The sequence below is a fragment of the Oncorhynchus kisutch genome, linkage group LG1 (assembly GCF_002021735.2).
Source record: "Oncorhynchus kisutch isolate 150728-3 linkage group LG1, Okis_V2, whole genome shotgun sequence".
NCBI classification, from domain to species: domain Eukaryota; kingdom Metazoa; phylum Chordata; class Actinopteri; order Salmoniformes; family Salmonidae; genus Oncorhynchus; species Oncorhynchus kisutch.
The window spans coordinates 9973742-9998669 of NC_034174.2; the positions used below are offsets into that span (position 1 = coordinate 9973742).

The window sequence follows — 24928 nt, forward strand, 5'->3', positions numbered from 1 at the left end:
AATGAAATAGAGAGAGAATCCCAGCAGTAATGAAACAGAGAGAATCCCAGTGGTAATGAAACACAAAGAGAATCCCAGTGGTAATGAAACACAAAGAGAATCCCAGTGGTAATGAAACACAAAGAGAATCCCAGTGGTAATGAAACACAAAGAGAATCCCAGTGGTAATGAAACACAAAGAGAATCCCAGCAGTAATGAAACAGAGAGAATCCCAGCAGTAATGAAACAGAGAGAATCCCAGTGGTAATGAAACAGAGAGAATCCCAGTGGTAATGAAACACAAAGAGAATCCCAGTGGTAATGAAACACAAAGAGAATCCCAGTGGTAATGAAACACAAAGAGAATCCCAGAGGTAATGAAACAGAGAGAATCCCAGAGGTAATGAAACACAAAGAGAATCCCAGCAGTAATGAAACAGAGAGAATCCCAGCAGTAATGAAACAGAGAGAATCCCAGTGGTAATGAAACACAAAGAGAATCCCAGTGGTAATGAAACAGAGAGAGAATCCCAGCAGTAATGAAACAGAGAGAATCCCAGTGGTAATGAAACACAAAGAGAATCCCAGTGGTAATGAAACAGAGAGAGAATCCCAGCGGTAATGAAACAGAGAGAGAATCCCAGAGGTAATGAAACAGAGAGAATCCCAGCAGTAATGAAATAGAGAGAACATTTACTGGTTTCATTTACTGGTTTCATTCACTGGTTTCATTTACTGGTTTCATTCACTGGTTTCATTTACTGGATTCATTTACTGGATTCATTCACTAGTTTCATTCACTGGTTTCATTTACTGGTTTCATTTACTGGATTCATTTACTGGATTCATTCACTAGTTTCATTCACTGGTTTCATTTACTGGTTTCATTCACTGGTTTCATTTACTGGTTTCATTTACTGGTTTCATTTAATGGTTAAATTTGCTGGTTTCATTTACTGGTTTCATATACAGGTTTAATGTACTGGTTTCATTTACATGTTTAATGAACTGATTTCATTCACAGATTTCATTTACTGGTTTCATTTACAGGTTTAATGTACTGGTTTCATTTACATGGTTCATGTACTGGTTTCATGTACTGGTTTCATTTACTGGTTTCATTCACTGGTTTCATTTACTGGTTACATTTACAGGTTTAATGTACTGGTTTCATTTACATGTTTAATTTACAGGTTTAATTTACAGGTTTAATTTACTGGTTTAATTTACAGGTTTAATTTACAGGTTTAATTTACAGGTTTGTATTTGTGTTTGCGGAAAAGACTACACAACAAAACAAAAACCTAATACAAAACACTGAGGTAGCTTGAAAGAAAAAGCTATTCTGTTTAGTCAAACATATGTGTCCGTTTATGGCTGTTTGTCCTGTTCTCCTTGTTTTACATATGATTTCGATCATCACTAAAATATAATATAACTACACGCAGACCTTGCTTCCTCTACTGTTAAACGTTTAATTCTCAAAATCAAACAGATGATTTTTTAAAAACATTTTGTATTTAAAAGATCTTCAGAAACAGCAGGTTTAGAGGGTGAGTCTTCTGTCACATCAAAGCAGGATGTAGGATTAAACGTTGTAAATATAGTTAAGAGCTCTAGATCTGACTAAGGAGTCAACCGTAGGAATCTTGAGAACATGGCTACAAAACGGAGTTCTCATATAGTCAGTTCTCTAAAGTAATTTCTAGTTCACTCTACCCAACAGCAGAACCGGCGCCAGGATTAAGTGACTAAGTGGGTATAGAAATCGTTTTTTTTTTTTTTGGGGGGGGGGGGGTTCTTGCATTGAAATTATGTTGAAATCTGCTTATATCACAATATACCACAATAAACATAACGTTCAAATGCCGAGACTCCGGGATCATTAAGTGCTTTTGAATTGACAGTCTCTGCTGAGCTGTATCTAGTTTGTAGCCTATAATGAAAATAGGCTACAAGATAGACCGGGTGATACCCCAAATGTAGCCTACAGCCTACTGCAGTGAGATGCAGTCTACAGTCTACTACAGTGAGATGCAGCCGACAGTCTACTACAGTGAGATGCAGTCTACAGTCTACTACAGTGAGATACAGCCTACTACAGTGAGATGCAGCCTACAGTCTACTACAGTGGGATGCAGCCTACAGTCTACTACAGTGAGATGCAGTCTACAGTCTACTACTGTGAGATGCAGTCTACAGTCTACTACAGTGAGATACAGTCTACAGTCTACTACAGTGAGATACAGCCTACAGCAGTGAGATGCAGTCTACAGCCTACAACAGTGAGATGCAGCCCACAGTCTACTACAGTGAGATGCAGCCTACAGCCGACAGTCTACTACAGTCAGATGCAGCCTACAGTCTACTACAGTGAGATGCAGTCTACGACCTACTACAGTGAGATGCAGTCTATGGCCTACTGCAGTGAGATGCAGCCTACAGCCTACTACAGTGAGATGCAGCCTACAGTCTACAGTCTACTACAGTGAGATGCAGCCTACAGTCTACTACAGTGAGATGCAGCCTACAGTCTACTACAGTGAGATGCAGCCTACAGTCTACTACAGTGAGATGCAGCCTACAGTCTACTAGAGTGAGATGCAGCCTATAGCCTACTGCAGTGAGATACAGTCTACAGCCTACTGCAGTGAGATGCAGTCTACAGCCTACTACAGTGAGATGCAGCCTACAGTCTACTACAGTGATACAGCCTACAGTCTACTACAGTGAGATGCAGTCTACGGCCAACTGCAGTGAGATGCAGCCTACAGTCTACTACAGTGAGATGCAGCCTACAGTCTACTACAGTGAGATACAGCCTACAGCCTACTGCAGTGAGATGTAGCCTCCAGCCTACTACAGTGAGATGCAGTCTACGGCCTACTACAGTGAGATGCAGTCTACGGCCAACTGCAGTGAGATGCAGCCTACAGTCTACTAGAGTGAGATGCAGCCTATAGCCTACTACAGTGAGATGCAGCCTACAGTCTACTAGAGTGAGATGCAGCCTACAGTCTACTACAGTGAGATGCAGCCTACAGTCTACTAGAGTGAGATGCAGCCTATAGCCTACTGCAGTGAGATACAGTCTACAGCCTACTGCAGTGAGATGCAGTCTACAGCCTACAGGCATCTACAGTGAGATGCAGCCTACAGTCTACTACAGTGAGATGCAGCCTTCAGCCTACAGTCTACTACAGTGAGATACAGCCTACAGTCTACTACAGTGAGATACAGCCTACTACAGTGAGATGGAGCCTCCAGCCTACTACAGTGATACAGCCTACTACAGTGAGATGGAGCCTCCAGCCTACTACAGTGAGATGGAGCCTCCAGCCTACTACAGTGAGATGGAGCCTCCAGCCTACTACAGTGAGATGGAGCCTCCAGCCTACTACAGTGAGATGGAGCCTCCAGCCTACTACAGTGAGATGGAGCCTCCAGCCTACTACAGTGAGATGCAGCCTACAGCCAACTGCAGTGAGATGCAGTCTTCAGCCTACTGCAGTAAGATGCAGCCTACAGTCACCTACAGTGAGATGCAGCCTACAGTCTACTACAGTGAGATGCAGCCTACAGTCTACTACATTGAGATGCAGCCTACTACAGTGAGATGCAGTCTACAGCCTACTACAGTGAGATGCAGCCTACTACAGTGAGATGCAGTCTACAGCCTACTACAGTGAGATACAGCCTACTACAGTGAGATGCAGCCTACTACAGTGAGATGCAGCCTACAGTCTACTACAGTGAGATACCGTCTACAGCCTACTGCAGTGAGATATAGCCTACAGTCTACTACAGTGAGATGCATTCTACAGCATACTACAGTGAGATGCAGTCTACGGCCTACTACAGTGAGATGCAGTCTACGGCCTACTACAGTGAGATACAGCCTACAGTCTACTACAGTGAGATACAGCCTACAGTCTACGACAGTGAGATGCAGTCTACTACAGTGAGATGCAGCCTACAGCAGTCAGATGCAGCCTACAGCCTGTGGCCTGTGGTATGTTGTCCCACTCCTCTTCAATGGCTGTGTGAAGTTGCTGAATATTGGCGGGAACTGGAACATGCTGTCCTACCCGTTAATCCAGAGCATCTCAAACATGCTCAATGGGTGACATGTCTAGTGAGTGTGCAAACCCACAGTTTCATCAGCTGTCCGGGAGGCTGGTCTCAGACGATGCTGCAGGTGAAGAACCCGGATGTGGTGGCCCTGGGTTGGCGTGGTTAAACGTGGTCTGAGGTTGTAAGACCGTTGGACATACTGCCAAAACGATGTTGGAGGTTGCTTATGGTAGAGAAATGAACATAACATTCTCTGGCAACAGTTCTGGTGGACATTCCTGCAGTCAGCATGCCAATTGCACACTCACTCAAAACTTGAGACACATGTGGCATAGTGTGGTTTAGAGTGGCCTTTTATTGTCCCCATCACTAGGTCCACCTGTGTAATGATAATGCTTTTTAATCAGGTTCTTGATATGCCACAGGTGGATGGATTACCTTAGCAAAGGAGAAATGCTCACTAAAAGGGATGCAAACATTTGAGAGAAACCAGCTTTTTGTGCATATGGAACATTTCTGGGATCTTTTATTTCAGCTCATGAAACATGGGACCAACACTTTACATGTTGCATTCATATTTTTGTTCAGTGTAGTTTGAATCACACTATATGACAATAAACATAAAAGTTCAAATGAGTAATCAATCATTCTACTCTCCTCGAAATCTTCTTGTAAAATCCCCCTCAAATACCAGTGGGATTAGTTGAGCTTTCCTCAGGTGTAGCTTGGTTCTTCTGTGCTGACTGAACACGTTTCTCAAAAAGGAAAATGAGTCCTCGCATGTACAGAGCATTCGGAAACATATTCAGACCCCTTCCCTTGTAACACATTATGTTACTTTACAGTCTTACTCTAAAATAGATTCAATTGTTTTATTTCCTCATCAAATCTACACACAATAACCCTCAATGACATCACAATAACCCTCAATGACATCACAATAACCCTCAATGACATCACAATACCCCATAATGACATCACAATAACCCTCAATGACAAAGCAAAAACAGGTTTTTAGAAATCTTTAGAAATCAATTCTAAATAAAAAACTGAAATATCACATTTCCATAAGTATTCAGACCCTTTACTCAGTACTTTGTTGAAGCACCTTTGGCAGCGATTGCAGCCAAAGTCTTCTTGGTATAAAGCTATAAGCTTGGCACACATGCATTTGGGGAGTTCCCCCATCCTTCCTTGTAGATCCTCTCAAGCGCTTCAATTTGGATGGGGAGCACCGCAGGGCCACTCGAAGACATTCAGAGACTTGTCCCGAAGCGACTCCTGAGTTGTCTTGGCTGTGTGCTTAGGGTCATTGTCCTGTTGGAATGTGAACCTGCGCCCCAGTATGAGGTCATGAGTGCTCTGGAGCAGGTTTTCATCAAGGATCTCTCTGTACTTTGCTCCATTCATCTTTCCCTCGATCCTGTCTAGTCTCCCAGTCCCTGCCGCTGAAAAACATCCCCACAGCATGATGCTGCCACCACCATGCTTCACCATAGGGAGGGTGCCAGGTTTCCTCCAGACATGACGCTTGGCATTCAGGCTAAAGAGTTCAATCTTGGTTTCATCAGACCAGAGAATCTTGTTTCTCATGGTCTGAGTACTTTAGGTTCCTTTTGGCAAACTCCAAGCGGGCTGTCATGTGCCTTTTACTGAGGAGTGGCTTCCATCTGGCCACTGTACCATAAAGGCCTGATTTGTGGAGTGCTGCAGAGATGGTTGTCCTTGTGGAAGTTTCTCCCATCTAGACAGAGGAACTCTGGAGCTCTGTCAGAGTGAACACAGGTTGCTTGGACACCTTCCTAACCAAAGGCCCTTCTCCCCAGATTGCTCAGTTTGGCCGGGCGGACAGTTCTAGGAAAGGTCTTGGTAGATCCAAACTTCTTCCATTTAACAATGATGAAGGCCACTGTGTTCTAATCAATTGAATTTACCCCAGGTGGACTCCAATCAAGTTGTGGAAACATCTCAAGGATGATCAATGGAAACAGGATGAACCTGAGCTCAACTGAGTCTCATAGCAAATGGTCTGAATACTTATGTAAATAAGATATTTCAGTTGTTTTTTTAGACATTTGCTAAAATGTCTAAAAACCTGTTGCGCTTTGCCATTATGGGGTATTGTGTGTATATTTATGGGGGGGAGGGGGACAATTTCATTCATTTTTAACAAGGCTGTAACGTAACAAAATGTGGAAAAAGTCAAGGGGTCTGAATACTCGCACTGTACATGCGATTTCTTGCCAGCTGCCCACCATTAACAAGTGTTGACACCTCAGTACCCATACCCAAACTTGTTTTTCTTCCCACAATGCAGTGCATTTCAAATGCTCTTCGCTTGATGCGTGCGTAGCCAATCCTTTGGTACTATCAATAGCATGCTTCCTGTTAGAATACCCAGCCTTTTCTGCAAAATTCCGCATCTGCAGTAACCGAGTGTTCCAGCCACTCTCTTCCTATGAACCAGTTGCTATTAAATTAACGAGTTTTGGAAAGAAAACCTGCGGCTAGAGTAGGATTCTAGGCTAACCTGGGCTGGCTCCTCCTGGTTCCAAGATCGTCAGGAACAGTCGGAGGTGGAGGGGACCGTGGTACCATTATCCTGGTGCTGCTTGTGGAAGAGGTGGTAGGCTCTGCACACGGAGCTAGCTGGAGCTCGGCAGTATCACCGCTGATGGGCATGGCAGTATCACCACTGATGGGCATGGCAGTATCACCACTGCTAGGCATGGCAGTATCACCACTGCTGGGCTCGGCAGTATCCCCACTGCTGGGCATGGCAGTATTACCACTGCTGAGCATGGCAGTATCACCACTGCTGGGCATGGCAGTATCACCACTGCTGGGCATGGCAGTATCACCACTGCTGGGCTCGGCAGTATCCCCACTGCTGGGCTCGGCAGTATCCCCACTGCTGGGCATGGCAGTATTACCACTGCTGGGCATGGCAGTATCACCACTGCTGGGCATGGCAGTATCACCACTGCTGGGCATGGCAGTATCACCACTGCTGGGCATGGCAGTATCACCACTGCTGGGCATGGCAGTATCACCACTGCTGGGCTCGGCAGCGGCCTCAGTGGTTTGATGCTGCTGCTCATCACTGTCCTTCAGCTTTGTTTCGGTACTTTGGCGAAGCCAATTTTTAGATATCCATCGTGGCAGTGGCTAAATTTACTAAGGCTAATAACACTACCGCTTTTTTACAGCTAGCGAAGAAGATAAGTTCTCAGCTAGCTGTAAACTTTGTCCTCAACTTTGTATGGTGTGGGGCTTGAGGCAGAGTTAGGGGATGCCGCTTCAATGGTAAAAGTTGACCCCGCCCTTATAAATCAAAATCAAAAATGACAGGTGGAAGCTGATCACGGTATTTACTTCGTCTACCACTGATGAGAAGCCTTCCCCCCCCCCCCTGCATTTTATGGAAACCAAAAGGAGTCATACCTAACCGCCCAAGTGGTTTATCCTAGTCCCCCTACGCACACCGCAGTGCACTCTGTTCCTTGTGCTGATACACATTTTGCTACAACTGAAGGGGCACAAGTTTTAACTAAGGGCACTATAAGCCCCCTTTTGGCCCCTCGTGGAGCCGCTCTACAGTCAGTTGTAGTAAGCAGTAGGAATCTTGTGGACATTACTTCATACTGACGGTTCTCCACAGTGACCTCTAACCCACAGCGGATTGATGTCCCCATCTACTGGCACTTAGTCGCGTGTCTGTACAATACCTAACGATGGACTGGTTGTCTGAACAGACCAAAACTCAATTTATGACTTGTTTGGGGTGACTGTGCTCGTGGCATTTTAGTTGTCACGTGTGTGTGTGTGTGTGTGTGTGTGTGTGTGTGTGTGTGTGTGTGTGTGTGTGTGTGTGTGTGTGTGTGTGTGTGTGTGTTAGTGTGTGTGTGTGAGTGTGTGTGAGTTAGTGTGTGTGTGTGTGTGTGTGTGTGAGTCCTTTTGTTTACCACATTACTCTCCAAACACCTCGTAACATATCTAGTCATGTGTGTCACTTCGAACATTACTCTATAAACACTTTGTAAATGATCTATGATTACTTTATGATAACCTGTGTGCTGATTTGGTCTGATTTAAGTGGGGTGCGATCATGGGATGACTTTGTCTCAAACAGCTACTCGTTTTATACCCAACAACATATTAAAGAGGTACTATTTTTACTACTGTTCACTGAAAAAGTGAATCAATATGAACTACAGTAGTACTAAAAGGATATGCATATGAAAGTGAGACAAAGTCACACACCGGGGCGGCAGGGTAGCCTAGTGGTTAGAGCGTTGGACTAGTAACCGAAAGGTTGCAAGATCAAATCCCCGACCTGACAAGGTACAAAATCTTTCGTTCTGCCCCCTGAACAGGCAGTTAACCCACTGTTCCTAGGCCGTCATTGAAAATAAGAATTTGTTCTTAACTGACTTGCCTAGTTAAATAAAGGTAAAAATGAAAAAATAGTTCTATATAGTGTACCAAATCAGTTATTTTTTGGGGGCTTGTTACCATAGCGGATCCTTTTTGGTGCTATATAGAGTCTATATTTTCAAAGTTCTATAAAGAACCATGCTCATAAAGTCCTAAGGTTCTATAAAGAACCCGTTCCTAAGGTTCTATAAAGAACCCTTTCCTAAGGTTCTATAAAGAACCATTAAAAATGGTTATATACACAACACAAAGAAAAGGTTCCGCTATGGTTACAACCCTTTTTGGGGCTTTATAAAACCCATTTAAGAACATTTATGGAGAATGGTTCTATAAAGAACCCAGGTTTGTGTCTGCATAGAAATGTCTTGGGCCGCACAAGTGTTTTGTCGGGCTGCCTATGTCCAAACAGTAAAAATATATATCATTTTCGGGATGGGAAAAAAAATTGGGTGTAAACTTAAACAACTAAAACCAGATATAAAGTCTGTAGAAAAGATGATGGACCTATATATTTTATTTATAAGATCATCTTTGAGAATGAACTTTTGGATTGTATTATAATGTTTGAGTCACTCAGATAACATAAGCCATGGCAAAATGTGTAAAATTGCAGGAAAATTAAAACAGCAATATTTTGTCACTATGTCCAACAGGAGGGCCTAATATTTTCGGTCAACGACGACACCATTGGCCAAACCCCCACCACACACCCCACCTAAGCCCCATTTTGGTCCAGAAGAGACCTTGGAACCTTTCTCAATATCAAAGGTTCTTTGTAGAGCCTTTTAGGAAGAACCACACAGGTTTCTTTAATTCTGGTTAGCCATATTATATTGTTAAAATTCCATTGGTATTATTATTATTGTGTTAATTGACAAGTTGAATCAGGTGTGTTAGTTCTGTAACAGGTGGGGGTTCCTGAGCAGAGAACTGAGAACCACTGATTAAGTCAACAGTTCTCAATTGACACAAGACCATATGTGAGTCTTTTACAAGACACCAATACTGGCCATAGTCATAGATAATACACATACTTCTGTATGTGTAATGTTTACTGTTCATTTTGATTGTTTTTCACTTTATATATTCACTTAATATATTATCTACCTCACTTGCTTTGGCAATGTTAACACATGTTTCCCATGCCAATAAAGCCCTTGAATTGATAATATGTAATGGTGTGACACAACAGAGTAGAAAAACTGGAATGACACTGTCGTCCACGATTGCACAAAAAGAGCTGTGTGCAAACTGCGACCTACAAAATGCTAACGAGCCACTGTCCCTACATTTTAACTGTCACTATCACCTTTTGTGAATCGCAAAGAAGCATTAAAGGGCTCATTATGGTTCCACATAGAACCATCACCTTTCCCAAAGAACCATTAAAGGGCTCATTATGGTTCCCAAAAGAACCCTTGAGGAAAACTATTTTCATAGTGTGCAGAGACCGAGAGACAGAGACAGAAAGAGACATTGAGTGACATACGAAATAAAGGAAACCCCAACATTGTGTTTTAATAGGGCGTTGTGGGTCTGGTGAGGACAGACTCTTCTTCCTGTAGTCAGGTTGTGGGTCTGGTGAGGACAGACTCTTCTTCCTGTAGTCAGGTTGTGGGTCTGGTGAGGACAGACTCTTCTTCCTGTAGTCAGGTTGTGGGACTGGGTCTGGTGAGGACAGACACTTCTTCCTGTAGTCAGGTTGTGGGACTGGGTCTGGTGAGGACAGACTCTTCTTCCTGTAGTCAGGTTGTGGGACTGGTGAGGACAGACTCTTCTTCCTGTAGTCAGGTTGCGGGACTGGGTCCGGTGAGGACAGACACTTCTTCCTGTAGTCAGGTTGTGGGACTGGGTCTGGTGAGGACAGACTCTTCTTCCTGTAGTCAGGTTGTGGAACTGGGTCTGGTGAGGACAGACTCTTCTTCCTGTAGTCAGGTTGTGGGACTGGGTCTGGTGAGGACAGACTCTTCTTCCTGTAGTCAGGTTGTGGGTCTGGTGAGGACAGACTCTTCTTCCTGTAGTCAGGTTGTGGGACTGGGTCTGGTGAGGACAGACACTTCTTCCTGTAGTCAGGTTGTGGGACTGGGTCTGGTGAGGACAGACACTTCTTCCTGTAGTCAGGTTGTGGGACTGGGTCTGGTGAGGACAGACTCTTCTTCCTGTAGTCAGGTTGTGGAACTGGGTCTGGTGAGGACAGACTATTCTTCCTGTAGTCAGGTTGTGGGACTGGGTCTGGTGAGGACAGACTCTTCTTCCTGTAGTCAGGTTGTGGGACTGGTGAGGACAGACTCTTCTTTCTGTAGTCAGGTTGTGGGACTGGGTCTGGTGAGGACAGACTCTTCTTCCTGTAGTCAGGTTGTGGGACTGGGTCTGGTGAGGACAAACTCTTCTTCCTGTAGTCAGGTTGTGGGTCTGGTGAGGACAGACTCTTCTTCCTGTAGTCAGGTTGTGGACTGGATCTGGTGAGGACAGACTCTTCTTCCTGTAGTCAGGTTGTGGAACTGGGTCTGGTGAGGACAGACTATTCTTCCTGTAGTCAGGTTGTGGGACTGGGTCTGGTGAGGACAGACACTTCTTCCTGTAGTCAGGTTGTGGGTCTGGTGAGGACAGACTCTTCTTCCTGTAGTCAGGTTGTGGGACTGGGTCTGGTGAGGACAGACTCTTCTTCCTGTAGTCAGGTTGTGGAACTGGGTCTGGTGAGGACAGACTCTTCTTCCTGTAGTCAGGTTGTGGAACTGGGTCTGGTGAGGACAGACTCTTCTTCCTGTATTCAGGGTGTGGGACTGGTAAGGACAGACTCTTCTTCCTGTAGTCAGGTTGTGGGACTGGGTCTGGTGAGGACAAACTCTTCTTCCTGTAGTCAGGTTGTGGGTCTGGGACTGGTAAGGACAGACTCTTCTTCCTGTAGTCAGGTTGTGGGACTGGGACTGGTGAGGACAGACTCTTCTTCCTGTAGTCAGGTTGTGGGACTGGTAAGGACAGACTCTTCTTCCTGTAGTCAGGTTGTGGGACTGGGTCTGGTGAGGACAAACTCTTCTTCCTGTAGTCAGGTTGTGGGTCTGGTGAGGACAGACTCTTCTTCCTGTAGTCAGGTTGTGGGACTGGGTCTGGTGAGGACAGACTCTTCTTCCTGTAGTCAGGTTGTGGAACTGGGTCTGGTGAGGACAGACTCTTCTTCCTGTAGTCAGGTTGTGGAACTGGGTCTGGTGAGGACAGACTCTTCTTCCTGTAGTCAGGTTGTGGAACTGGGTCTGGTGAGGACAGACTCTTCTTCCTGTATTCAGGGTGTGGAACTGGGTCTGGTGAGGACAGACTCTTCTTCCTGTAGTCAGGTTGTGGGTCTGGTGAGGGCAGACTCTTCTTCCTGTAGTCAGGTTGTGGGACTGGTGAGGACAGACTCTTCTTCCTGTAGTCAGGGTGTGGAACTGGGTCTGGTGAGGACAGACTCTTCTTCCTGTAGTCAGGGTGTGGAACTGGGTCTGGTGAGGACAGACTCTTCTTCCTGTATTCAGGGTGTGGAACTGGGTTTGCTGAGGTCTGTTTAAGAATCAGAAGCTCTGCCGGCCAACTCCCTCCCTGCTCTGGCTCTGGATCCTTATCTCTCTGCTGTGACACGCAATGTGGTAACCGCCAGCCGAGGAGTGTGCATATATGTGTGTGTGTGTGTGTGTACATGAGGCTCCTTCCAATTCCACTTCATGGAAGTCAGAAATAATTGTTCCAACAATAAAATGTAATAGCTTATCACATAAAAGCTGTGGAAATGAAGTGGACTGTGTATTAATTAACTTCTTGCCTTCTCTACGGAGTCTACTGGAAGTTAAACTGGAGTGTGTGTTTACATGAAGTAGGTGGAGATGAAGAGAAGAAGAGGACAGAACCCTCAGAACATCAGAGTGTTCTAATGACGGAACCCAAACGCACGGTGGCCATGGCAACCAGAGGAAATAATAAACAGCGCCAGCTCTTCTCTTTCAGTCTTCAGAGAGGAGGACGACACCGTGTGAGTCATCATTCCATGAGAGAACACACACAGACACACACTTGCATGCACACACACACACACACACACACACACACACACACACAAACAAACACGCTCCAAGAGTTGAGGTATAATGTTTACGTCTGCCTGTCGATGTGAATGACGTACTGACTAATGAAAACAGCATTTAAAACACAGACCTCTTGAGAGATGAGGGGATGAGGTCTTATGATTAACCTACAAATATTAATCCAATTCAACCATTTAGATGTGCTTGTTTACCTCACTTGAATGTAAAAACCCAACATAATAATATGTACACATTAAATGAGATTGAGATGAAGCCATGAAGGCCTATACATGTGATACATTGTGACATAACCTAGTTAAATACAGGTTCAATTAAACACTAAAAACAACCAAGATGATGGTTGATAGAGATAATTGATGAACCACTTAACCTGATGATCAGCCAACCCTCTCAACATAAGTCAATGCAAGTTGTGATCTGAAGACAATAAACCCAGAGGTAGTAGCTAGGCAAGTGATCTCCTCCTCTCCTCTCTTCTTCATCACACACAGATCGTGTTTCACTTTGCTTTTATCCGGTCTAGTCTACCCCCTCCCCATACATCCACTAACTATAACATGTAGCCTGTAGACCCTGTTCAGTACCAAGACCTAAGATAACACAACAGGAAATGAGCACAGATCACTGTGGCATACGACTCCAGCAGTGTGTGTGTCCTCGCCTGTTTCCCATTACCACCCGTTTTATTTTAATATCTACCACATGAGACGTCAGCAGCCTGACTCCCTCTCTCTCCCTCCCTCCGTCTCCCGGTTCGCCACCATCATTTGAAGGCCTAGTGGATCAGAGAGAGAAGAGGTGGATCCTTCTGTTACTGTCAGCAGTTCTCCTCTCTCACTCCTTCTCCCTTTTTACCACGCTCTCTCTCCTTACCCTCCCTCTCTCTCTCTCTCTCCATCCCCTCTCTCTCTCCCACTCCTCCCTGTTCAACTCTCTCTCTCTCTCTCTCTCTCTCTCTCTCTCTCTCTCTCTCTCTCTCTCTCTCTCTCTCTCTCTCTCTCTCTCTCTCTCTCTCTCTCTCTCTCTCTCTCTCTCTCTCTCTCTCTCTCTCTCTCTCTCTCTCTCTCTCTCTCTCTCTCTCTCTCTCTCTCTCTCTCTCTCTCTCTCTCTCTCTCTCTCTCTCTCTCTCTCTCTCTCTCTCTCTCTCTCTCTCTCTCCCACTCCTCCCTGTTCAACACGCTCTCTCCTTACCCTCCCTCCATCTCTCTCCACCCCCCTCTCTCCCACTCCTTCTCCCTATTTACCTCTCTCTCTCCCTCCATCTCTCTCCTTACCCATCTCTCTCTCTCCCTCCATCTCTCTCCATCCCCATCTCTCTCTCTCGCTCCCTCCATCTCTCTCCATCCCCTCTCTCTCCACCCCCCCTCTCTTCTTCTCTCTCCTTCCCCATCTCTCTCTCTCCCTCCATCTCTCTCCATCCCCATCTCTCTCTCTCTCTCTCTCTCCCTCCATCCATCTCTCTCCACCCCCCTCTCTCAATTCTTCTCCCTCAATCTCTCTCCATCCCCATCTCTCTCGCTCCCTCCATCTCTCTCCATTACCCGCTCTCTCTCTCTCTCTCTTTCTCCCTCCATCTCTCTCCACCCTCTCTCTCTCTCCACCCTCTCTCTCTCAACTGAACTACTACACCACACCTGTGCATGCCAAACATCCATACACAAACATACCCACATACACAGGCAACACCCCCCAGGCTGTGAACACACACGTGTCCCAAAGACACACACACTCCGGGCTTCCTCTGCTCTGAACTACAAGGAAATCATTATGTTAGAGAGGAACTACTTATTGGCATCTATACACATTATTCTAAAAAATATTATTGATATAACAGTACATGCTAAGTGAGACACAATCATTCGGCATTGATTAACATTTGTTGTATTCTCAACTCCCTGGTTAAATTAATCATTTTTGGGATGAGGATATGTAAATGCATATTCTTTAGTTTATAAAAAAATGCAATTTCATTTTTCAAGACATTTAACTGCACCGTCCACCCAGCAGTGAAAACAGATGTTTCCCATGAATATGAGTGTGACCCATTCTGTGTGTCCCATTCTGTGTGACCCATTCTGTGTGACCCATTCTGTGTGACCCATTCTGTGTGTCCCATTCTGTATGACCCATTCTGTGTGAATGCCATTCTGTATGACCCATTCTGTGTGACCCATTCTGTGTGACCCATTCTGTATGACCCATTCTGTGTGACCCATTCTGTGTGAATGCCATTCTGTGTGACCCATTCTGTATGAACCATTCTGTGTGGCCCATTCTGTATGACCCATTCTGTGTGACCCATTCTGTGTGAAGCCATTCTGTATGACCCATTCTGTATGACCCATTCTGTGTGACCCATTGTGTATGACCCATTCTGTGTGTCCCATTCTGTGTGACCCATTCTGTATGACCCATTCTGTGTGAATGCCATTCTGTGTGAATGCCATTCTGTGTGAATGCCATTCTGTATGTCCCATTCTGTGTGAATGCCATTCTGTATGTCCCATTCTGTGTGAATGCCATTCTGTATGACCCATTCTGTGTGACCCATTCTGTGTGACCCATTCTGTGTAAATGCCATTCTGTGTGAATGCCATTCTGTGTGACCCATTCTGTGTGACCCATTCTGTGTGACCCATTCTGTTTGACCCATTCTGTGTGACCCATTCTGTGTGACCCATTCTGTGTGAATGCCATTCTGTATTTCCCATTCTGTGTGAATGCCATTCTGTATGACCCATTCTGTATGACCCATTCTGTGTGACCCATTCTGTATGACCCATTCTGTGTGACCCATTCTGTATGACCCATTCTGTGTGAATGAACCTTTTAATGCCGTTGTCCTCTTGCAACTACTTAGTAAAGTCAAGCTCCTCCCCCCACTCGTATCCTCCTTGAACTAGATAATAAACAAAAGTGAAATAAACAATACAAATCAACAGTAAACATGACACATACAGAAGTTCCAAATGAATAAAGACATTTCCAATGTCATATTATTTCTATGTTGTAACGATGTTTAAATAGTTAAAGAACAAAAGGGTAAATAAATAAACATAAATATGGGTTGTATTTACAATGGTGTTTGTTCTACACTGGTTGACCTTTTCTTGTGGCAACAGGTCACAAATCTTGCTGCTATGATGGCAGATAGATTTGGGAGTTTATCGAAATTGAGTTTGTTTTCAAATTCTTTGGGGGTTTGTGTAATCTGAGGGAAATACATATCTCTAATATGTGATTGGGTAGTGCAGCTCAGTTTCCACCTCATTTTTGGGCAGTGAGCACATAGCCTGTCTGCCCTTGAGAGCCAGGTCTGCATATGGCGGCCTTTCCTCAATAGCAAGGCTATGTTCACTGAGTCTGTATATAGTCAAAGCTTTCCATAAGTTTGGGTCAGTCACAGTGGTCAGGTATTCTGCCATAAAAACAATATGGGGATGAGGTAGGTAGATTGGGTGGGCTATTTACAGATGGGCTATGTACAGCTGCAGCGATCGGTTACCTGCTCAGATATGTTGATGTTGTACACTGAGGATATTTTGGCAGAATTCTGCGTGCAGAGTCTCAATTTGGTGTTTGTCCCATTTTGTGAAGTCTTGGTTGGTGAGCGGACCCCTGACCTCACAACCATAAAGGGAAATGTGTTCTAGAACTGATTCAAGTATTTTTTGCCAGATCTTAATTGGTATGTCAAATTTTATGTTCCTTTTAATGGCATAGAAGGCCCTTCTTGCCTTGTCTCTCAGATCGTTCACAGCTTTGTGGAAGTTACCTGTGGCGCTGATGTTTAGGCCGAGGTATGTGTCGTTTTTTGTGTGCTCTAGCAATTCGGGAAAAGAAAGGGGGATACTTCAGCACTTGTACAACTGAATGCCTTCAACTGAAATGTGTCTTCTGCATTTAACCCTGAATCAGAGAGGGTGGGGGGGGGGGATATAGGTAGCACACAGGAGGACATTTTTTTCAGTTGAGATCATTTCATTTTGAATTTCTAGACAAATACATTGTTTAAAAAATCCTCTTTTGATTAATTTAATAGAGTGAGTTAGGTCTGCTCTATACGAAATTAGCATACCCCCTGAGTCCCTTCAACTGTTTCACATCTGGTAGTTTGGTGGAATGGAGAAGCAGCTCTCTGTAACCTAGAGGACAACCAGTGGGTCCATCTCCTCTATACCACCCACCTGGTAGTTTGGTGGATGGACTACCAGCTCTCTGTAACCTAGAAGGCAACCAGTGGGTCCATCTCCTCTATACCACCCACCTGGTAGTTTGGTGGATGGGACTACCAGCTCTCTGTAACCTAGAAGGCAACCAGTGGGTCCATCTCCTCTATACCACCCACCTGGTAGTTTGGTGGATGGGACTACCAGCTCTCTGTAACCTAGAGGACAACCAGTGGGTCCATCTCCTCTATACCACCCACCTGGTAGTTTGGTGGATGGGACTACCAGCTCTCTGTAACCTAGAAGGCAACCAGTGGGTCCATCTCCTCTATACCACCCACCTGGTAGTTTGGTGGATGGGACTACCAGCTCTCTGTAGCCTAGAAGGCAACCAGTGGGTCCATCTCCTCTATACCACCCACCTGGTAGTTTGGTGGATGGGACTACCAGCTCTCTGTAACCTAGAAGGCAACCAGTGGGTCCATCTCCTCTATACCACCCACCTGGTAGTTTGGTGGATGGGACTACCAGCTCTCTGTAACCTAGAAGGCAACCAGTGGGTCCATCTCCTCTATACCACCCACCTGGTAGTTTGGTGGATGGGACTACCAGCTCTCTGTAACCTAGAGGACAACCAGTGGGTCCGTCTCCTCTATACCACCCACCTGGTAGTTTGGTGGATGGGACTACCAGCTCTCTGTAACCTAGAGGACAACCAGTGGGTCCATCTCCTCTATACCACCCACCTGGTAGTTTGGTGGATGGGACTACCAGCTCTCTGTAACCTAGAAGGCAACCAGTGGGTCCATCTCCTCTATACCACCCACCTGGTAGTTTGGTGGATGGGACTACCAGCTCTCTGTAACCTAGAAGGCAACCAGTGGGTCCATCTCCTCTATACCACCCACCTGGTAGTTTGGTGGATGGGACTACCAGCTCTCTGTAACCTAGAAGGCAACCAGTGGGTCCATCTCCTCTATACCACCCACCTGGTAGTTTGGTGGATGGGACTACCAGCTCTCTGTAACCTAGAAGGCAACCAGTGGGTCCATCTCGTCTATACCACCCACCTGGTAGTTTGGTGGATGGGACTACCAGCTCTCTGTAACCTAGAAGGCAACCAGTGGGTCCATCTCCTCTATACCAGGTTTGACACTGTCTGTTTTTCCGATTTCTTTGATGAAGTCCAGGTTCCTGCTCTTTAGGCTAAAGGCAGATGACCTCAGGCCTTTGGATATTCTATTCCTTCCCTCCCCCACTCCCACTCCTTCCCTCCCTCCTCCACCTGAGGCAGACTAACGACAAGCCTCTGTCATCAAGGTTTTATGGTGAAGAGGTTAATATGATGAGTTAGTATGCAGATGATCTTTGCACATGAAGTTGAGTAGGTTTTCAAGGAATGTGATCAGTGACTTGGTCATTATATCAGAGCAAACAAAACAAACTGGAACAACAGCTATCCATTGATTGACAGGAGCCATTCAATGAGGTAGAAAGAGAGAGAGAGAGACAGAGAACAAGACAGAGAGAGAAACAGACTGACTGAACAACAGTGAAAAGATGTATGAACAGCAACACCACCAAATCAAATCAAATCAAATTTATTTATATAGCCCTTCGTACATCAGCTGATATCTCAAAGTGCTGTACAGAAACCCAGCCTAAAACCCCAAACAGCAAGCAATGCAGGTGTAGAAGCACGGTGGCTAGGAAAAACTCCCTAGAAAGGCCAATACCTAGGAAGAAACCTAGAGAGGAACCAGGCTATGTGGGGTGGCCAGTCCTCTTCTGGCTGTGCCGGGTAGAGATTATAACAGAACATGGCCAAGATGTTCAAATGTTCATAAATGACCAGCATGGTCGAATAATAATAAGGCAGAACAGTTGAAACTGGAGCAGCAGCACAGTCAGGTGGAAGTTGAAACTGGAGCAGCAGCATGGCCAGGTGGACTGGGGACAGCAAGGAGTCATCATGTCAGGTAGTCCTGGGGCATGGTCCTAGGGCTCAGGTCAGTTGAAACTGGAACAGCAGCATGGCCAGGTGGACTGGGGACAGCAAGGAGTCATCATGTCAGGTAGTCCTGGGGCACCACCACAGTGCAAAAAGTCTGACAGTCTTAATGTCAAAACCCCCACAAAAGAACATAAATTAACAGAATAAAATCAAATAAAACGTTCTTCCCTTATGTTTCCTCTCATCCTCACATACATGGGAGCTAAACAGATGAAGGGAGAAAGGGACGGTTTAATGGGATAAAGAAAGTGAGAGGCGTCCATCTCATTGTGAGTGTCTGCATGCACAGATGTTTATCCCCTGGTGCTTCTGCTGCAGCCAGTCCCAGTCCCTCTCTGCACCACACACCGCTCCCTGTAGCTGCCCAGTGTTGCAGCCAGTCCCAGTCCCAGTCCCTCTCTGCACCACACACCGCTCCCTGTAGCTGCCCAGTGTTGCAGCCAGTCCCAGTCCCAGTCCCAGTCCCTCTCTGCACCACACACCGCTCCCTGTAGCTGCCCAGTGTTGCAGCCAGTCCCAGTCCCAGTCCCTCTCTGCACCACACACTGCTCCCTGTAGCTGCCCAGTGTTGCAGCCAGTCCCAGTCCCAGTCCCTCTCTGCACCACACACCGCTCCCTGTAGCTGCCCAGTGCTACAGCCACTCCCAGTCCCAGTCCCTCTCTGCACCACACACCGCTCCCTGTAGCTGCCCAGTGCTACAGCCAGTCCCAGTCCCAGTCCCTCTCTGCACCACACACCGCTCCCTGTAGCTGCCCAGTGCTACAGCCAGTCCCAGTCCCTCTCTGCACCACACACTGCTCCCTGTAGCTGCCCAGTGCTACAGCCAGTCCCAGTCCCAGTCCCTCTCTGCACCACACACTGCTCCCTGTAGCTGCCCAGTGTTACAGCCAGTCCCAGTCCCAGTCCTTCTCTGCACCACACACTGCTCCCTGTAGCTGCCCAGTGCTACAGCCAGTCCCAGTCCCAGTCCCTCTCTGCACCACACACCGCTGCCTGTAGCTGCCCAGTGCTACAGCCAGTCCCAGTCCCTCTCTGCACCACACACCGCTCCCTGTAGCTGCCCAGTGCTACAGCCAGTCCCAGTCCCTCTCTGCACCACACACCGCTCCCTGTAGCTGCCCAGTGCTGCAGCCGCTCTGAAGGCCCATGAGCCGGAGACAGACAGCTGATTGTTTCAGGTTCACAGGGTGTGAAAGGGCCTCTGATCCCAGTGAGGGTGGTCCCTCTCTCTCTCTGTCTCTCTCAGAGGTGGGAGGAGAGACGGGACCAATGCCGTGAGTCACGTGACGTCTTCCACGCTAAGCAGACAGACCAAAATGGAATCTGCTGTACAGAAACACACCACTTGTTGCAGTCGGCCTGTTCTGCCTGGAAGTGGTCTGCTCTGGTCAGGTCTAGTCTAGTCTAGTCTGGTCTAGTCTAGTCTGGTCTGGTGTAGTCTAGTCTGGTCTGGTCTGGTTTGGTCTGGTTTGGTATAGTCTGGTCTGGTCTAGTCTAGTCTGGTCTGGTCTAGTCTAGTCTGGTCTAGTCTGGTCTGGTATAGTCTGGTCTGGTATAGTCTGGTCTAGTCTGGTCTAGTCTGGTCTAGAGTATACTGGTCTGGTCTGGTCTGGTGTAGTCTGGTCTGGTCTAGTCTGGTCTAGTCTGGTCTAGTCTGGTCTAGCCTGGTCTAGAGTATACTGGTCTGGTCTGGTGTAGTCTGGTCTGGTGTAGTCTGGTCTGGTGTAGTCCGGTCTGGGGTAGTCCGGTCTGGGGTAGTCCGGTCTGGGGTAGTCCGGTCTGGTCTGGTGCAGTCCGGTCTGGGGTAGTCCGGTCTGGGGTAGTCCGGTCTGGGGTAGTCCGGTCTGGTCTGGTGCAGTCCTGTCTGGTGTAGTCTGGTCTAGTTTAGTCTGGTCTGGTGCAGTCCGGTCTGGTGCAGTCCGGTCTGGTGCAGTCCGGTCTGGTGTAGTCTGGTCTAGTTTAGTCTGGTCTGGTGCAGTCCGGTCTGGTGTAGTCCGGTCTGGTGTAGTCCGGTCTGGTGTAGTCCGGTCTAGTTTAGTCCGGTCTGGTGTAGTCCGGTCTGGTGTAGTCCGGTCTGGTGTAGTCCGGTCTAGTTTAGTCCGGTCTGGTGTAGTCCGGTCTGGTGTAGTCCGGTCTAGTTTAGTCTGGTCTGGTGTAGTCCGGTCTGGTGTAGTCCGGTCTAGTTTAGTCCGGTCTGGTGTAGTCCGGTCTGGTGTAGTCCGGTCTAGTTTAGTCTGGTCTGGTGTAGTCCGGTCTAGTTTAGTCTGGTCTGGTGTAGTCCGGTCTAGTTTAGTCTGGTCTGGTGTAGTCCGGTCTGGTGTAGTCCGGTCTAGTTTAGTCCGGTCTGGTGTAGTCCGGTCTAGTTTAGTCTGGTCTGGTGTAGTCCGGTCTAGTTTAGTCTGTGTTCTCTGCAATGCTAACTTTGCTTTAGCCTTGAGTACCGGGATTCGCTTTGATTAAATATTCTTTGGTTTGTTTTTAGGAAGACCTGTGGTGACTTCCAGAATAACACAATCCCCAGAGTATGTCTAACGCTCCCTGGTTGAAAACTACAATCAAAATTCAAGACCAGTTCCCTACGTTTACATAAACATTGAACCTGTTAAGTCACAATATGTGTGTTGATAATAATTAGGTTAATAACAACATTCTAATCTATATTGATGATCAAACCATTTATCAATGATAATACAGTTAAAAATACCATTGATCATTTTTTTATTGAACCTTTATGTGTTCTTCACTTAGCCGTCTGGATAAATAAATAGGTTAAGTATCAATATAAATAGATAGATAAACTGAGGTAAATGAGAAAACAAACGTCATCTTGATTGTGATAAAACGTTCTGGTCTGAGAGGCAGCTAGCAGCATAAAGAGGAAAATAGTTCCTTCCTGTATGCTTTATCTGTTTAGGCCCTGTCCTAACGGGGACCCTTTAGGCCGTAACACAGGGCTATTACACTGATAAATACCAGGGGGGAGGAGGAAGATCCCCTGCAGAGGTTTTCACACCAACCAGACCAGTCATGGGACATGTGCGAATATCTCCTGTCCTCTTTTCTTCTCTTCTGTCCTCTCATCTTGGCTTTTCTCTCCATCTATCCTCTCTGTCCTCTCATCTATCCCCTCTGTCCTCTCATCTATCCTCTCTGTCCTCTCATCTTGGCTTTTCTCTCCATCTATCCCCTCTGTCCTCTCATCTTGGCTTTTCTCTCCATCTATCCCCTCTGTCCTCTCATCTTGGCTTTTCTCTCCATCTATCCTCTCTGTCCTCTCATCTATCCCCTCTGTCCTCTCATTTATCCCCTCTGTACTCTCATCTTGGCTTTTCTCTCCATCTATCCTCTCTGTCCTCTCATCTTGGCTTTTCTCTCCATCTATCCTCTCTGTCCTCTCATCTTGGCTTTTCTCTCCATCTATCCCCTCCGTCCTCTCATCTTGGCTTTTCTCTCCATCTATCCCCTCTGTCCTCTCATCTTGGCTTTTCTCTCCATCTATCCTCTCTGTCCTCTCATCTATCCCCTCTGTCCTCTCATCTTGGCTTTTCTCTCCATCTATCCTCTCTGTCCTCTCATCTTGGCTTTTCTCTCCATCTATCCTCTCTGTCCTCTCATCTTGGCTTTTCTCTCCATCTATCCTCTGTCCTCTCATCTTGGCTTTTCTCTCCATCTATCCTCTCTGTCCTCTCATCTTGCCTTTTCTCTCCATCTATCCTCTCATCTCTTTTCTTCTGTCAATCTCAATCCCTTTCCATTTCTCTTATAGTAATAATGTCCCGTCTTGTCCCATAAAGTCAGGAGGTCGTTCTTGTTAAATTGCAGGGTCAGTAAATCCTCCTGTCCCGGATGCCGCTCCACATGCAAGTACACATATTTTTTTCCTGACTGTGTGACCAGAACAGGAAAACATCTATGCCCTTAAGCGTAGATGTTGAATTATATTGTGACAGTGGTGTGGAGTGTGTTGATTGACACATTTATTTTGGCTCTCCTCCTCCTAAAAAAAAGGGGGATTGGCTGTTGAGCTCAATCTGGATTTGACAAACCCTCAACACTAGTCGAATGTTGTCTAATGGTCTTAATCTGACCACATTAGCAGATTAATTTGTATAACCTATTTAAGAGTAATTACTGAGATTAACAAGTGTTACGCGTTATTTCATATTAGCGGTTTGCGCCCATTTTCTCAAAAGACACACAGAATGAAATAAATAAAAAACACATTTCAAAAACGAGACCACTCTAAAGGACTTGGCGTTTATGAAATAAGCCTACAAATCTCATCAACTTCGACAATAAATGCATTCTTTTTCAAGTAACTTCCTTCAACTCTCTGTAGGCTATGTTCCGTATGAAAATAAAACAAAAGACTCACCTTCAGAATCCTGTGGTAGGCTACTATAATGATTTCGTTTTGCTGTGGGTGTCCTGACATAAGCACATTTGGAAACGATATTGGCACCTGAAGTATTTCAGGTTACAAGAAACAGCTGTTCTCAAGCGCCACCACGACCCTCCGTGGAATTCTGTAACGCCGACATAGAGACACACACAGCGAGGCGAGGAGCTGCAGGCCAGGCCGATGGCTTTTGAGTGTGTGTGGCTGTGGCACAGGCCGAATATAGAGGATGGAAACCTCAACTACCACATATTATGTTTGGGTGGTGGTGGGAGACGTGCAATTCCAAAATTCTCGACAGTGATTTCTTTTTGTTGTTGCTTTACGCTCGTGCCAATGCGTCATCAGCAAGAGAAGCAACATCTCCCTAATGTATAGACCAACTCCAAGACATGCATTGATTCTTAAACGGCTATTTTCAACAATCAAAACTTTAAGATATAATTTACAAGTTCAGAAAAGAAGAGAAGGCACGTTGGGAATGTAAAAAAAAAGGCATTCTTCAATAGTCTAAATAAGGTATTGAAATGCACAGTGCACTGAAGATATTTCAGATGTTCTGCACTGAAGGCAATAGCCTATTATCAATCAATTTAAATAACGAAAGCTAGTGAATTTGGCTAACATTGATCATTTTGTTTACTCAACGTTAACACTGCACGCACCGCCATCGTCTATTAGATTGAACATCCCATTTCGACCATCATCCCCCGAAGTGACACCAATATGACAATACCTTTAATATACTCACCATAACATATTACATAACTGCTAAGTCCAAATTGAACTTGCATATAAACAAACACACTTTTACCACCACTATTAGGCCTAAATTCAAAAATCTCTTCTATCAACGACTTTAGCTTACTTGGAATTAGAAACAGAAACTGAATAGGATAAAGCAAAGCAACTGTACCTTTTATGAAAAGTTGAAGAAGTCTGCATCAGTTTGTTGACTTGATCCTCAGGGCTTTGGGACTTTTGGAAACTCGGTGGCTGAAAACGAGACCGTCCCGTTGGGGGTTCCAGAATGTCCAATCTCTCTCTCTGCGTTCTTCTGGCAAACAGATGGGGCAGCCGGAATTAACCTGTATCTTCTCTCTTCTATTCCACCTCCCGTGTTCAAACCACGTCTTTATCCACTTTTTTAGGAGCTTCTTTCCATAGTTACTTTATTCACAAAATTCACGAAATCAGTGTGTAGGACAACATTGAACGAACCCCATTTTAGGTAACCAAAGTCCCGTAAGCCCGAAGTTAGTTGCTCAGTCAATGGGGGAACGCTAGACCTCTCTCCCCCCCCCCCCCCCCCCGTCACTTTTTTTCAAAGTCTGTGGACCACCCCGAAACAGGAAGTTCACTTCTTGTTTTTCTTGAGAGAAAAAAAGACCATGCTGTCTGGTTGGTGGAGTTTTCTTAGTGGCGTAGTTAACAGTTTCTTCCACTGGCTGAAGACCTTGAAATGCACTCGAACAGAATAAATAATCGGTTAAACCAGATCATAATAGAACAATAATCATTACGTAACAAAACACGTTACTGTAAATGTCAATCATAATTCACTATCATATGCATCATAAGAAAAGTATCTGTCATAGGGTGGTCTGAAAATTATACGGGGTCTCATTTGACTTTTATTTATAAAACTTGTAGAATTGTTTGAACTTTTTTCTTTCTTGGGCAGCAGCATATGTGGCACTAGGGATGTTGATTGTTTGAATGTTATACGCCTTAGTGGAATTCAAGGTAGGCTACAACGCAAAACCTGGCCTGGAGTC

General features: G+C 45.7%; 1 protein-coding gene across 1 annotated transcript in view; it reads right to left on the reverse strand.

Annotated features, from left to right (window-relative positions):
* Positions 1-24424, reverse strand: part of LOC109866703 (zinc finger protein GLI1-like) — a 137824-nt gene extending 113400 nt beyond the window's left edge. The window contains exon 1 of the mRNA XM_031825510.1: positions 24067-24424. The gene's annotated coding sequence lies outside the window, so the exon portion shown is untranslated. The remainder of the gene's footprint in view (positions 1-24066) is intronic.
* Between the last annotated feature and the right edge of the window lie 504 nt (positions 24425-24928).